The sequence below is a fragment of the Tamandua tetradactyla genome, chromosome 2 (assembly GCF_023851605.1).
Source record: "Tamandua tetradactyla isolate mTamTet1 chromosome 2, mTamTet1.pri, whole genome shotgun sequence".
Classification (NCBI taxonomy): domain Eukaryota; kingdom Metazoa; phylum Chordata; class Mammalia; order Pilosa; family Myrmecophagidae; genus Tamandua; species Tamandua tetradactyla.
In genome coordinates this window covers 210,097,843-210,114,745 of record NC_135328.1, presented here as the reverse complement: position 1 = coordinate 210,114,745, position 16,903 = coordinate 210,097,843, and positions in this window count along the sequence as shown.

Below are 16,903 nucleotides of genomic sequence, written 5' to 3'. Positions count from 1 at the left end.
GGAACATCTGAATTCCAAAAAGAAACAGAAACTATAGGGAAAAGAATGGAAAAACTTGAGCAGGGGATCAGGGAACTGAATGACAATATGAAGCGCACAAATATACGTGTTGTGGGTGTCCCAGAAGGAGAAGAGAAGGGAAAAGGAAGAGAAAAACTAATGGAAGAAATTATCACTGAAAATTTCCCAACTCTTATGAAAGACCTAAGTTTGCAGATCCAAGAAGTGCAGCGCACCCCAAAGAGAATAGACCCAAATAGGCGTTCTCCAAGACACTTACTAGTTAGAATGTCAGAGGTCAAAGAGAAAGAGAGGATCTTGAAAGCAGCAAGAGAAAAACAATCTGTCACATACAAGGGAAACCCAATAAGACTATGTGTAGATTTCTCAGCAGAAACCATGGAAGCTAGAAGACAGTGGGATGATATATTTAAATTACTAAAAGAGAAAAACTGCCAACCAAGACTCCTATATCCAGCAAAATTGTCCTTCAAAAATGAAGGAGAAATTAAAACATTTATAGACAAAAAGTCACTGAGAGAATTTGTGACCAAGAGACCAGCTCTGCAAGAAATACTAAAGGGAGCACTAGAGTCAGATATGAAAAGACAGAAGAGAGAGGTATGGAGTAAAGTGTAGAAAGAAGGAAAATCAGATATGATATATATAATACAAAAGCCAAAATGGTAGAGGAAAATATTATCCAAACAGTAATAATACTAAAAGTTAATGGACTGAATTTCCCAATCAAAAGACATAGAATGGCAGAATGGATTACGACCCAGCAATACCACTGCTAGGTATCTACTCAAGGGACTTAAGGGCAAAGACACAGACGGACATTTGCACACCAGTGTTTATAGCAACATTATCTACAATTGCAAAGAGATGGAAACAGCCAAAATGTTCATCAACAGACGAGTGGCTAAACAAACTGTGGCGTATACCTACGATGGAATATTATGCAGCTTTAAGACAGACTAAACTTATGAAGCATGTAATAACATGGATGGACCTAGAGAACATTATGCTGAGTGAGTCTAGCCCAAAACTAAAGGACAAATACTGTAAGGTCCCACTGATGTGAACCAACATTCGAGAATCAGCTTGGAATATATCATTGGTAACAGAGACCAGCAGGAGTTAGAAACAGGGTAAGATAATGGGTAATTGGAGCTGAAGGGATACAGACTGTGCAACAGGACTAGATACAAAAACTCAAAAATGGACAGCACAGTAATACCTAAGTGTAATGTAACTAGGTTGGAACACTGAATGAAGCTGCACCTGAAATATGTTTTTTTGTTTGTTTGTTTGTGTGTTTGTATCTTTTGTTTTTGTTTTTTTTCTTTTTCCTTTTTATATATATATATATTATTAGTATTATTATTTTAATTCTCTTCTCTATATTAACATTCTATATCTTTTTCTGCTGTTTTGCTAGTTCTTTTCCTAAATCGATGCAAATGTACTAAGAAATGATGATCATACATCTATGTGATGATACTAAGAATTACTGAGTGCATTTGTAGAATGGAATGATTTCTAAATGTTGTGTTAATTTCTTTTCTTTTTTTGATTAATAAAAAAATTAAAAAAAAAAACAAAAACAAAAACAAAAACCCTGTACTAGCCAAACTTGAGAGAGACAAGGGTGCTTCTGCTGGACACAGGCCTCCAGCAGTGGGGTCAGCTGCAGGCTGCCCAGGATAGAGCCTTTGCTGGAGCCTCCATCCCACCCTCCCGGGAGACCCTTTTGGGCCACCACATCCCTGAGCAGAGTCAACACCTACCCACAGGCCATGCTCGGCACACCACCAGCTCCACTCACCCACAGCAAGCTCCTACACTGGCAGCTGGGCTTAGGAGGCAGGAAACTCAGGTCTCAGACCTGGCTCCAGTACTCAGTGATGTGGGCAAGTTATTAACCCTCTGAGCCTTGGTTTCTTTGTCTGTAAAATGGGAACAATCCAAAGACCCACCATCGAGAGTAGCTGTGATGGAAGAGAAAGAAATGTTGGGCTCATGAGGGTTCTTCCTGGCTCATGAGTCACCTGCATTCTGTAACCAGCTCTCCTCTATCAGTACCCCCTGGTCATGTTGATGCCTGTCAATCACCAGGAACTGTCTTGTAACCAACACAGTTGGGTTCACTGTCCTTGCTGTAGCTACAGCAGCCATGCGGCCCAGGAACCGTGGGCATCTCAGTGAGCGAGTGTTAGGAGGGACTCGTTCTAGGTCTTGGACCAGTATGAAAGATTAGGAGGATTTCAGAAAGGGGGTTCTGGAGGATTGGCATGTGTACCCCAACTTGGATTTGTTCACCGTCTGCATACTGGTAGGTGTGAACCCGTTTGTGCTGGTTTCAAAAAATTATGTCCCCTAGAAAAGCCATGTTTTAATCCTGATCCCTTTTGTGGAGGCAGCCATTTCTTTTAATCCCTATTCAGCACTGTAGGTTGGAAACTTGGTGAGATTATCTCCATGGAGATGATTCACCCAATTGCGGGTATTAACTTTTGATTAGCGGGAGATATGACTCAGGATGGGTGAGTCTTGATTAGTTTACTGGAATTCTTTATATGAAGAAACATTTTAGAAAAAGTTGGAGAGCCACGAGCAAGAGAGCCACGAGAACCACAAGAGGCCACACAGCCAGAGACCTTTGGAGATAAGAAGGAGAATGCCGCTGGCGGAGCTTCAGGAAACAAAAAGCTTGGAGAGAAAGCTAGCAGATGCTGCCATGTTCGCCATATGCCTTTCCAGTTGAGAGAGAAACCCTGAACTTCATCAGCCTTTCTTGAGTGAAGGTAACCTCCTGTTGGTGTCTTAATTTGGACATTTTTATAGACTTGCTTTAATTTAGACATTTTCATAGCCTTGGAACTGTAAACTTACAACTTAATAAATTCTCCCTTTTAAAAGCCATTCCATTTCTGGTATATTGCATTTGGGCAGCTTGCAAACTGGAACACCATTGTAATAAAGACCTTTGGTAGATGTTATTCTTAGTTAAGGTGTGGCCAACCGAATCAGGATGGGTTTTCATCATATCACTGGAGTCCTTCTAGAGAAGGCCACGGGGAGAAAGCTATGAGAAGTTAGAAGCTGGCAGTCAGTGGAACTGGGGAGAGAAAGGAGAGGACATTGCCAAAAGCCAAAGAACCCCAAGGATCACCAGCAACCAGCCCTAGACTACCACAATCTTCTGGGAGAAAGCATTGCCTTGCTGCCTTGCCAATGCTTTGATTTTGGACTTTTAGCTTCAAATCCGTGAGCCAATGAACTCCCGTTTGTTCAGGAGCTGTATGTATCCCAGAAGAATGTGTTCCTAAACTTAATCCATTCCTATGGGTGAGAATCCACTGTAAGTAGGAACTTTTGATGAGGTTGCTTAAATTACTGTGTGGCACAACTCAATCAGGCTGTCTCTTAATCCTACTCCTGGAGGCCTTTACAGGCAGGATGAAATTCAGGCAGAGAGCAGCCAGAAGCTGAACACCAACGGAACCTGACTGAGAAGGGAGACATGCCTTGCTGTGTGACAAGCTAAGGACAAAGGATCACCAGCAGTCAGCCCCAAGCCCCAGAAGGCCACAGTCTTCCAGGAGAAAGTATCGCCTTTGATGCTTTCCCTGGTTTGGACTTTTTCCTAACCTCAAAACTGTGAGCCATTAAATTCCCGTTGTTTAAGCCAACCCATTGTATGGTGGTGGGTTTTTTTTTAGCAGCCCAGAAACTAAAGCAGGGTTTGGCTCTGGATATATGCTGTCTGGAACCAGGGGTGACTCTTTGTGGTTGGGAAACAACCCATTTTACATAGGATGTGGCACTCCAGCTGTGATTGGTTACGAAGCAGCCCGCCCTATTTTGTATAGAGGCGCTGAGTGCTCAGAACGTGGTGGCAGAGTGGTGTTGCTTTTGACTTGTCACAGTGACAGGGTGGCTTTCTCTGATGTTGGTCAGTGTTGAGATTGTTTGTGTTCAACAGGAGCAGACTAGTGCCCAGCTGTGAGGGCCAGGCCAGCTCCCCATTGTCAGGAGCTGCTTCTCTTAGTCACAAAGATTTTTTCTGTCATGAATATGTAACCTTTTGCCGATGCCTTTGTCTTCTGGGCTGCACTTGTACAACCAGCCCAGAAGACAAAGGCATCGGCAAAAGGTTACATAAAGACTTCCAGCAAAACATTTTCAAAGAAATGGTTTTCTCAGTTTAAAATACATTTCACGTAAAGTGAATAACCACTCATAAAAATGAGTAACTCTAAGAGAATGAAAAGACAAGCTACAGAACAGGAGAAAACCACCTCATAAGGGAATGCTTTCACGAGATTACTGCAGTGTTTATCTTCCCCGTTCTTCCTTTTCTCTTCTCCTCTTCCTCTTTCTTCCTTTTCTCTTCTCCTCTCCCTCTTTCTGAAGCACTTTGAAGCCTCCTGCTAAGTACTAGGCACAGACAGAGTGCCCCGGGTAAAAGTGAGAGGACATGTCAGATGCTCAGAACAGAGAGAGAAGGTCCTTGCAGTGGGAGACGCCTCCCCCTGCTGGGGTCTGCCGATGGCTGGCCTGACTCTGCAAACCCAATGAGAAGCTGCTGGCTGACCTGGGCTCCAGGTGTGGCGAATAGCAGCCTGAGAGGCAGGTACAGCTCTGAGCCACTAGGGGGCAGCATGGTTTGGAGAATTGGGAGTCCCGCCCTTGGACCCCAAGATTCTCATGCCTCTCAAAGGGGACCTCTGCTTGTCCACACGCAAAATGCGGAGGATAATTTCTGCCTACTGACCACATATGGTTGCAGTGACAATGAGAGAAGAAAATTAATTAGGAATTAGAAAGGGGCAAGGCCATGGAATTGCTGTAGCTCTCCCAGTAACCTGTCCTCCTAGTGGGATACCCATATCAGGACAGCGAATTCCTCCTACCTGTTAGGGGTCCCATCCAGGAGCCCCCATGTGGCTACCCTTGCAGTTGGATACCTGGGCTTCATGAGCACAGAATCGAGAATGGGGTGGGGTTGCTGGGGACCCCGAGCCTTTCCTTTGATAACCCCAGCCCCAAGATCCCCTCACCCAAGGTCACACAGCAAGGAGGGACTAAAGAGAGTAGAAGAAGGGACTGGGGAGAGAAGAGATAGCTGGGCTGATAAAGACTTCCAGCAAAACATTTTCAAAGAAATGGTTTTCTCAGTTTAAAATACATTTCACATAAAGCGAATAAGTACTCATAGAAATGAATAACCTTAAGGGAATGAAAAGACAAGCCACAGAATGGGAGAAAACTATTTGCAAAGCACGTATAAAGTGCTTGTATCAAAAATACATGAAGAACTCTTAAAACTCAACAGTGAAAAAACAAACAACCCAATTAAAAAGTGGGTGAGATTTGAACAGAAACTTCATGAAAGAAGGTATACAGATGGCAACTGATCATATGAAAAGGTGTTCAACATCATATGTCATATTTAGGGAATTGCAAATTAAAACAACAGTGAGGTATATAGTACACACCTATCAGAATGGCCCAACTCCGAAACACTGACAACAACAAATGCTGATGAGGTGGACAACAGGGATGCCCATTCATTGCAGGTAGGAATGCAAAATGGTGCAGCCACCTTGGAATTTCTTATGACGCTAAAGAAAATAGTCTTACCATATGATTCAGCAGTTGAGCTCCTTGGTGTTTTCCCAAACGAGATGAAATTGTATGTCTACACAAAAACCTGCACATGAATGTTTATAGCTGTTTTATTTATAATTGCCAAAAGTTGGAAACAGCCAAACTGTCCTTCGGTGGGTGAATGGATAAACGAATTGGTACTTTCACACAATGGAATATTATTTGGCAACAACAAAAAAAATAAGCTGTTAAGCCATGAAAAGTCATGAAGAAAATTTAAATGCGTGTTGTTAAGTGAAAAAAAGGCAAGTCCCAAAAGGAATCGTATGGTTCCAACAATATGACGGTCTGGGAAAAGGAAAACTATACAGCCAATAAAAAGATTGGTTGTTGCCAGGGCAGTGAAACTATTCTGTATGGGACTGTAAAGGTAGATACTTGACAGTATGTACTCATCAAAACCAGGAGAACTATTTAAAGTGTGACCTCTAATGTAAACAATGGTCTTTAGTTCAAAATGTATCAATTTTGGTTTGTTGGTTGTAACAAGTTTCCCACACTCATGCAAGAGGTTAATGACAGGGAGGGGAGAGACAGAATTAGGAACTCTGTACTTTCTGCCCAATTTTTCTATAAACCTAAAACTTCTCTAAAAATAAGTCCCTTAATTTAAAAAAATGCTATACTTAAAAAAGAACAATCGATGAAGTAGGTACTACTATTATTCCCCTTACGTCAGAGAGGCAGTGTAACTGCCCCAGGCTTTACAGCAGAGTTAGGATCAAATCTGCTCCAGTGACAGCCATAAGCCTCTGCTATGGACCCACGTCAGAGACACCCGTGTTCTAGCATGTTCGCGAACTCACCGTGTAACCCAGATGCCGAAATCCAGCTGAAAAAAATCCTTACTTTCTTGAGCGCTTTATCTAAGAGCTACTGCTTTTTTGACTGCGAGCCCTTGCTTGTAAGCGAGATGTAATCTCTGATTTTTTGGAAAGGCATTTGCATACTGTGTGAATCATACTAAATCTTGGTGAATGATCATCCGTGTTAGAGACCATGGAGTGGGCCAGATGCAAGACCCATCTGCTGAAAAAGTACCTGTGCTTCGGTGGGAAACACTGCACTGTCTACAAACAGCACACCCTCCTCTAACCAGATTCTAGCCCTTCTAGCTGTCTTTGAACTAGTTTACAACTGTAAAATGTAGGAAACTGATAGACATGCAAATTCTGTCTTTCCTGGTAGAGGTTCCCCTGTGGGAAAGGTTATCCCCTGGTGAAAAAACCAGTTTTGCCTCCATTTGCACATTCATTTCTATCCCTGACGTATAAATGTGAATGTTCTCTGCTGCCCTTTTGAGCCTGTTATAACAAATGCCTGGCTCCCTTATGACTTAAATAAAACATTTAACATGTTCATATTATATCTATACGAGAATTGTTTTACCTTTTTTAAAAAAAAGTTTTTTTATTGTGAAATATAACATATATACAAAAAAGCAATACATTTCCAACTAAATTTTAACAAGTAGTTATAGAACAAATTTTAAAGTTTGGTATGGATTACAGTTTCACAGTTTTTCAGTTTTTCTTCTAGCTGCTCCAAGACACTGGAGAACAACAGAAATATCAATATAATGATTCGGCAGTCATATTCATTTGATAAATCCTATCTTTTCTGTTATACTTCTCCTTCTCTTTAAATAACATACATACATAAAAGCAATAAATTTCACAGTACATCACAACAATTAGTTGTAGAACAGATTTCAGAGTTTGGTAGGGGTTACAATTCCACAATTTTAGGTTTTTATTTCTAGCTGCTCTAAGGTACTGGAAGCTAAAAGAAATATTAATATGATTATTCAGTGCTCATACTCATTTGTTAAACCCAACCTTCTCTGTATAATTCCACCATCACCTTTGATTTTTCTCTCACTCTTCAGGGGTATTTGGGCTATGCATTCTAACTTTTTCGTGTTGGAAGGGGCTGTCAATAATATGGGATGGGGGATGGAACTAGTTGATGTTCTGGAAGGGCTGGCCCCTCTGCATTTCAGGATTTATCTGGTCCAGGGACCTATCTGGAAGTTGCAAGTTTTGGAAAGTTACCTGAGTGCATGGAACTTTTGTAGAATCTTATATAATGCCCTAGGTGTTCTTTAGGATTGGCAGGAATGGTTTGGATTTTACCTATTTTGAGAATCATCTTTTAATGCTTCCTTCCTTAGGTGTTCACAGGCGAGGTGGTGGGGTCCCTTGCAGGGCAGCCTATCCAGCAGAGTCAGGCAGCAGCAGGCAGGAGGCAGCTGTCTTCCCTGCCCCTAACCACCTCCCAGTGGTCATGGTCTCACAGTGAGGGGTGGGCAGGGGGTGGAGGAGTGGGGAGTGAGGTGGGGAGGGGGAGGTAGGGAGGTAGAGGAGTAGGGGGTGGGGTGGGTTCTACTCAGGTGGTGGGACAAGGTCTTAGCAAGAAGGCACTAACCAGCACTTGACCTTGAGAAACTTAACCTCTGTAAGCCTGAGAGCAAGGAAGGCCAGCAAAAACATTTATTTCCTGAGTTGTTATTTGGGGTGAGGCCGGGGTTGGTCAGGATGATTTATTACCCCTGACGGGAAGCTGGGCTTCAGCAGGGTTAGGGAGCCGGCCTGGGAGCCCAGACTCAGACTTAGGGGCAGAACTGAAATTGGACCCAGCCTGGCTGCCAAGGGGCCCTGGCTGTGACCCGCCTGTCCCTCTTCTCAAGGGGCCAGAGTGCTCCCATGACACGCCCCGGCCGGCAGCGTCCCCTGGAGTACTCCCGACATCTCTGCACGTAGGTCATGATTGTCCATTTTAAAGTGAGGACACTGGGGCTCAGGGTAGTACCAGGACTTGCCCAAGGACAGCCAGTGGCCGCAGCAGAACTCCACCTGAGGGTTTCTAACTGCCATTCTTTAAAGCCAGCTCAAAGCAAGGTCTGTCTGGCCTGTGGTACCCCCCCCCCCCCCCCCCCCCCCCCAGTAAATGTGCTCAGGCTCCCGGAGACCAGGGTTGTCCGAGGGTGAATGGCTGGGGTTTGTCCTCAACTAGGGACCTGGGTGTCTGAGATCAAGGCACTGCTCCTTAGTAAGAACGACGCATGTAACAACTGCCACCCTGTGGGCATGTTCCTTCCCTTCTACCCACCTACTACTTTGAGTAATTATCTATAATCTCAATGTTCAGACAAGGTGTCCAAGGCAGGTGGCCGCCCAGCTAGGGGATGTGGCTCTTAAGACCAAGTCCCTAGCTCTTGCCGCCTCCTCGTGTGCCCTTGTCAAGCCCCTTTCCTCTTCATCCATAAAATGGAGACATTTACACTTTCATCACTGGATTTAAAGGGAATAAATAGGATATGACTAAATGCAATGTGGTTCCTGGACTGGATCCTGGAACAGAAAAAGGACATTAGTGGAAAAAGTGGTGAAAACCTAATGAAGCCTGGGCTGGTGTGAATAGCATTGCACCGATCTGGGTTTCTTCATTTTGACAGATGGCAGCGGCAGGGGGAACTGGCGAGGGGTGGAAGGGAACTCTCAGCACTGTCTTCACAGTATTTCTGTGCATCTAAAATGATTCCAAAATAAAACATTCATTGTTTTAAAAATAAATACACAAGGTAATGGGAATAAAGGGGAAGCCTGTGAATAGTGTTCCTGAAGACACTGCCTGTCACCGATGAGGACTGGAGGAGGCTATGAGATTATCCCTGCAATCAGGGGTGCCTGTCTGGAAAGGGGGCAGGGGTACCCCACCCAGTTTCTGTGGATTCCGAGAAGTTCCCAGTACTGGGACCCAGGCAGGCAGCAGGTGTAGACACAGGCTGCAAGGGCTTTGGGCTGCCCTTGAATACCTGGGGCTGCTTAGGGTTACTCTCCATCCCAGCAGCCATGTGATCCCCTGAGATAGATGCTGATGGGGGCAGGGGCGAAGGGGTCTCAGGAAATCTGGCTGATCTTTAGCCAGCAGGGGCAGTAATTCTTTTCCCCTCCATAAACAGCAAGGATTCCTCAGGAAACACACAACATAGTTGAGAAATCCTAAACTGGTTCTTTAAAGCCAATGGGATCCAGAAAACCACAGTGACCTTCAGGCCCATAGGAAAGAACTGGGTTGCGCAGGAGAGAAAGCTGGAGAGTGGAGACAGGTTGGGAGAGGGCAGGGAGGAGTAAACGCTCTATTTGGGGGCCTGCAAGTCATGGGCCAGGCAGTATGGAGCTTCCGGAGCAAGTTACCTCGCCTGAGGCAAGGGGTGCTCACACCTGTTCTGGAAGGGCAGGGAGCCCCACCCGAACTTCCCATTAAAATCTACACCCCTCCAATCAGCACCCCCTCCCTAGCAAAGACCCCTGGTGCCTTGTGTGGGGTGGCCTTGCTCCATGCCTCGTGTGGAGGAAGCAAGCAATGTCTCCAGGTACCTGGAACTTCTACATCATTCATTCATTCAAAAAATATTCGCTGGCCTTCCATGCTTAGGTATATACCCCAAATAATTGAAAGCAGGTACTCAAACAATACGCGTGTTCATAGCAGCACTATTCACAAGACCAAAAAGTGGAAACAGCCCAAATATTCATCAATAGACGATTGGATAAACAAAACGTAGTATATATATATATATATACTATATATAAACTATATATAGTTTAATGTAATGTAATATATATACAGAGTGGAATATTATGCAGCCATAAAAGGGAAGGAATTTCTGATAAGGCTACAAGAAGAATGAACCTTGAAAACATTATGCTAAGTGAAAGAAGCCAGACACAAAGGGCGTGACTTTGTATGATTCCATTTATAAGAAATGTCTAGAATAGGCAAAACCATAGAGGTAAAAAGCAGATTAGTAGTGACCAAGGGGGAAAGGGGAAACAGAAAGTTTTAATGGGTGTGGGTTTTGAGGATGATGAAAATATTTCAGAACTAGAGGTGGTGGTTGTACAACACTGTGAATGTCCTAAATGGATTATTCTTAAAATAAACTGGATTGTTCATTTTAAGATGGTAATTTTCCATTGTGTGACTTTCACCTCAAGTAGAAAACAACATCTCATTGACCCTTCTGAATGCCAGTCACTGTCCTCATCCTAAAGTTCAGTCTGATGGGGACAAGAAAAAAAAGAGAACAGCCTTAGTTTGGGAAGGACAGGTGGCTGGCAGGTGCCAGGAGAGGCAGCCCAAAGAGAAGTGACATCCAAGCTAGGGCCCAAGGATGACTAGGGGTCAGCCAGGTGAGGGGCTAGGTAGAGAATGTGCCTGGTGCTTGCTCTCAGGACTATACTGCTCAATATTGCTGGAGGTGTGGGACCTGGCAGGGGCTGAAGTCCAGCCTTGGGCAGAAACCAAATCGCCGGAAGTCCTAACCCTTCACCCAAAGCCTGGGTGAAGGGTTGGGACCTTTCTTTGAGGGCAATGGCAAGAGGGAAGAGCCCTCCATCCCAAGCCCTGATAGAATTCTAGAGCTGAGCAACCCATAAGGCATCAGCTCCAGCTGCTTGTTCTTACTGAAGTAGAGATGGAGGTCCATAGAGGGCATGGGACCTGCCAAGCTCACACAGCTGGTTTCTGGCGAAGCCCCAGACATCCTGACTTCCAGAACAGAGCTTTTCCCACCCCTCCCACTGCTTCTATTACCTTCCACAGGTAGACACAGCAGGCACTAGAATACCTGCAAACATCTCAAGGCCTCTACACCCAGGTGGAGCGATGAAGGTATGAGGCCAAATCAGGGTCAGTGTTACAGGATGATCCAGTTGGGCGGGAAGGCAGGCTTCCAGCTGGGGCAAGCCCTGACTTACCCCAGATGTATAAAGCAACGTTCACACTTCCTCCTTCCTCCTGGCTTTGATCTCAGTTCCCTGGAGGGAGATGGCTCCTGGATTCCTGGGGGCGGCCATTTTCCAGACTGGGATGCCAGCTGTCTGTACTTCCCCCTCCTCCTCGCCCCTCCCTACCCCTCCCACACCCTTTTTGAGGCCCTGGTAAGTTTTCATTTCAGCCCCACAGTCTGATTCAGGCCTGACCCTTCACCCAGCACAGCCATCCAGCAGGAAGCTGTAACCTCCGCTCTCCTGCTGCTGAGCTCAGCCATGCTTTTCACTGCCCCATACCACGTTCCCTCCAGTTTCTGAGAGATTGATCAGATATGGCAAAGTGCCTGCCCGACCAGGGGAACAAAATTAGTGACTACAGGATGTGTCTTCCCAGAGACCAAGGCAACAGGGAGCTTCTGACCTGAGAACCAGAGAAAAGGACCCCTGGTTGAAGGCCTAGTATGTGCCAGATGCTAGCTCTGCCCACAGCCCCAGGAGACAGGAATGTTATTGTCCCATTTTCTAGAGCGTAGAGGGAAGGATGCAGCAGTTGGTTTGGTGGCACCGAGGGCCCACTAGGAAGCCGTGTCATGAATTTAAAGTGAGATGGGCCAGCAAGGTGGGGGGTTTTCTCCAGCCACATTCAGCTGCCCAGGTGTAGGTTGGAGTAGGCAGAAAATGGAGTTTCATCGGTGTTGGGGGTTGTGCTGGTTTGAAAGGATGTATGTCCCCTAGAAAAGCCATGTTTTCATCTAATCCCATTTCATAAAGGTAGAATAATCCCCATTCAATACTGTATGTTTGAAACTGTAATCAGATCATCTTCCTGGAGATGTGATCTAATCAAGAGTGGTCGTTAAACTGGATTAGATGATGACATGTCTCCACCTATTGGGGTGGGGCTCGATAGATTTCTGGGGTCCTATGAAAGAGGAAACATTTCGGAAAATGGAGGAGATTCAGAGAGAGCAGAGTAGAACGACATAGCCACGAGAAGCAGAGTCCACCAGCCAGCGACCTTTGGAGATGAAGGAAAAGGAGCTTCATGAAACAGGAAGCCAGGAGAAGAAGCTAGCAGATGACTCCGTGTTCGCCATGTGCCATTCCAGATGAGAGAGAAACTGTTACTGTATTCACCATGTGCCTTCCCGCTTGAGAGAGAAACCCTGAATTTCATCAGCCTTGTTGAATCAAGGTATCTTTCCCTGGATGTCTTTGATTGGACATTTCTATAGACTTGTTTTAATTGGGACATTTTCTCGGCCTTAGACCTGTAAACTAGCAACTTATTAAATTCCCCTTTTTAAAAGCCATTCTGTTTCTGGCATATTGCATTCTGGCAGCTAGCAAACTAGAACAGGGGTTTTACATGGCAAAGGGGTGGAGGTAGTGGCTGACTATGGAATGTGGGCTGTGATAGATAGATAGAGGTGGGGTGGACGTGGGGACAGTGAAAAGGCATGGGATTCATGGATTATGGGCTCCAGGGAGCTCACAGGATTGCTGGAGTTAGGGTGCTAGAGGAAAAGCAGGGAAGTAAGAGCCAGAGAGGCTGCCAGTGGGAATTATGGAGGAGGTGCAGTTACTGGTCATGGGGGCATGAGTATTGGTGGGCTTTGCTCTTAGGATGTGAGTGGTTTGGTTCACAACCGAACCCTCAACTCACAGCGTGCATAGAACAGCCTCAAGGAATATTTATGGAGTGAATGAGTGACAACCTGGGGGAGTCTGGGTTGGGGTGACTTAAAGAGTATTTTACTTTCTTCCTTCTACCATTTTGTTTTTATTAGAGAAGTCATAAGTTTACAGAAAAATCATGCAGGAAATAGAGTTCCTGTATTCCTCCACTATTATTAACATCTTGCATTACCGTGGTTACAAATGACGAAAGAATATTATTATAATTATACTATTAACTATGTGGTCCATGGTCTACATTAGGGTTCAGGGTTTTGTGTCATAAAGTCCTATGTTAACATTTTTATTCTAGTAACATATATAAAGCTTCAAATCTCCCCTTTTAATTACATTCAAATTACCGTTTTTAATAACTGCTGTATTGAGATGTAACTCATATGCCATGAAATGTCCCCTTTTAAAGTGTACAGTTCAGTGGATTTTAGTATATGCACAAAGTTCAATAGTTATGACCACTCTCAAATTTTAGAACATTCTTCTCTCCCTCATACAAATTAGCAATCCTCCCAATTTACCCCTTCCTCTCGGCCCTTCCCAAAAATCATTAATTGACTTTGTTTCAATAGATGTTCTTATTTTGGACATTTCATATATGTGGAATCAATATAATATGTGGTCCTTTGTGTCTGGCTTCTTTCACACAGCAGCATGTTTTCAAGGTTTATCCACATGGCAGTGTATATCAATACTTTGGTCCCTTTTGTTGTAAAGTAATATACCCTTGTATGTGTATATTATATTTTGTTTATCCATTCAGCTGATGCATGTTTGGGTTGTTTCCATTTTTTTGTTATGAAAAACTCCGCTCTGAAATTTGTGTATTTTTTTTAACTGTATAATATAACATATATACAAAGCAAAGAAAGAAAAAAGCAACAGTTTTCAAAGTACTCTTCACCAGTAGGTACAGGACAGATCCCAGAGTTTGTCATGGACTAACATACCATCATCTCAGATTTTCCCTTTTAGCTGCTCCAGAACATTGGAGGCTAGAAGGAATACATATTTTTTATCATCACAATTGACTCTTTTTTCTTTTTTGTGAAAAATAATATATATACAAAAAGGCAATAAATTTCAAATCACAGTGCAATAGTTAGTTGTAGAACAGATTTCAGAGTTTGGTATGGGTTGGAATTCAACAATTTTAGGTTTTTACTTCTAGCTGCTCTGAGATACTGGAGACTAAAAGAAATATCAATATAATGATTCAGCAGTCATATTCATTTGTTAAATTCTACTTCTCTGTATAACTCCACCATTACCTTTGATCTTTCTGTCCCACTTTTTAAGGGGTATTTAGGCTATGCCCATTCTAAATTTTTCATATTGGAAGGGGCTGCCAATAATATGGGGTAGGGAGATGGAACTAGCTAATGTTCTGGAGAGGCTGGGCCCTCTAGGTTTCAGGACTTATCTAGTCTGGGGACCCATCTGGAGGTTGTAGGTTTCTGGAAAGTTACCCGGGTATGTATGGGTTTTCATGTGGACATATTTTTATTACTCTTAGTTATATGCCTAGGATCATATGGTAATTCTTTCCACCATTTTTTGTGCTGTTTAATTCTTTATAATAACCACATAACACCTTTATAATAAACCAGTATTTTTAAAAATTCACTTTTTAAAAAATATGAGCTAAATCCATAACAAAAAATGGAGGAAAACAAGATAGGGAAGGGATAAGGACTGGATGGGCACTGGGAGGGCAGAGACCTCACCCACTTGCTGTTAGATTTCAGCAAATCATTTCTCAGGGCCTTGCCAGTGACATGGGGTGGGGTGGGATGGGCAGGGCAGCCACTGAGGGTTGAGCTGGAGTGATGACATCTTGGGCCCTTCCCAGGTCTGACAGCTCAAGATCTTGAGATAATCTGGGTTCCCACACCTGGTTAGAGACGTACATTAAGGAAATAATCTGATGCCTTGAGTTCTCAATATTACAAGATAAATATGTAATATTGGTAGTCCAGGCAACAATGCCGAATTCTACCTCAGGGAATGTTTTAGGTCACACCCTCTTCAAACCCCAATTGAGAGGAAGAAATAGTTAATTTTTTATCTGTCATTTAATCTCCCATTCTGAACCAGTACTTCAAACTAAAATATGCACACAAATCACCTGGGGAGCTTGTTAATATGCAAATGCTGATTCAATTGGTGCAAAATGGGATTTGAGATTGTGCCTTCCTAACAAGCTTTCAGGTGATATTCATGCTACTGGTTCTCAGGCCACAATTTAAATAGCACAAGGGAATGAAATGACACTTTACAACTTTTGCTATTTGCTCATTAGGGAAATCTGTCCCTATTGGATGTATTTTGATGGATCTCTCATGCTTTTTTTGATGAGCAGATGAATGAAAGAAAAAAATGCCTAGCCTGTTCCAAGAAGAATGTGAGGATGAAACATCAATCCTTGCAATAACCATGTGAGATGAGATGATTGTCCCATTTTGCAAATAGGGTGGTTCAGAGAATGCAGGCAAATGGCAGAGTTGAGGTTTGATCTTATGTCTGTATTACTCCAAATCCAGTGCTCGCTCCCCTGCACTCTAGCTCCCCACTTTCCTCTGCTTCCCACATCCTAATGTAAACCAGAGCCACCTTAGCCTTGGATATGGCAACAGTTAATAGCCCTAAAAAGAAAAGAGGTTTAAGATATCTGACATAATTACAGATTTGCTCCTATAGATGTGCAAATGTCTGAGACAAAGATATTTCCTTTGTAACTGAGAAAAGCTTGAAACTTCATTGCAAACCAAGGGTTGTTAAAAGATGAGGTAAAAACAACCTCTTCTCTCATCACCAGTCCTTTCCTCTGTGCTTTCACTACTACTTTGTTTATTTTGCAGTCTATTCTCTTTCCCTCCCACTAGAATGTAAGCTCTTTTAAGTCCTGTGCTTAACTTCACACTAGGGGCTTAATAAACATTTGTTGAATGAGTGAATGCAAACGTTTTAAGACTGGAAGAAAAAACAAAAGCAAATTGCAGAGTTGGTATAAATAGAATATTTACTTTTTGTTTAAAAAAAATGTTTGAATGCATGTAGAAGGAATCTGTAAGCATATATTAATAACCTCAGAGTTGGGATTGGGAATTAAATGTGGGTACAAACAGTCATTCTTACTTTTATACTATGAACTGGTAGTTTGGAGTTGTTCTGTACCCCAGAATAAGCCATGTTCTTTTAATCCATTCTTGTGGGTGCAGACTTTTTGTGGATGGGACCATTTGGCTAGGTTATTTCAACTGAGATGTAACCCAGTCTATTCAAGGTGGGCCTTAATCCTTTACTGGAATCCTTTATGAGAGGATAAAAGACAGAAAAAGTCAAGAGAGCTTAGAGAAAAAGCACTGGGAGGACCCACAGAAACTCAGAGAGAGGGCCACTGAAGCAAGAAGTTGAAAGCAATGAAACCCGGAAAAAAGAACCAGGAGACACCTGCCCGTGTGATAGAGGTGTCACAGATGCCAGCAGTCTATCTTCAGAGAAGGTATCCTCCTGTGTTAAAATTTGGACATTTTTATGGCCTTAGAATCATAACTTGTAAGCTAATAACCACCCCACCCCCACCCTGTTGTTAAAAGACAGTCCACTTCTGGTATACTGCATTTCTGCAGCTTTAGCAAAGTGAAACATATGAACATGTCTCTCTTTAGTAATAGGTAAAAATAAATCTATTTTTAAAGAATAATCATCCAAAATAGTTAGCAATAATAGAAGAGAGAGAGATGATGTTA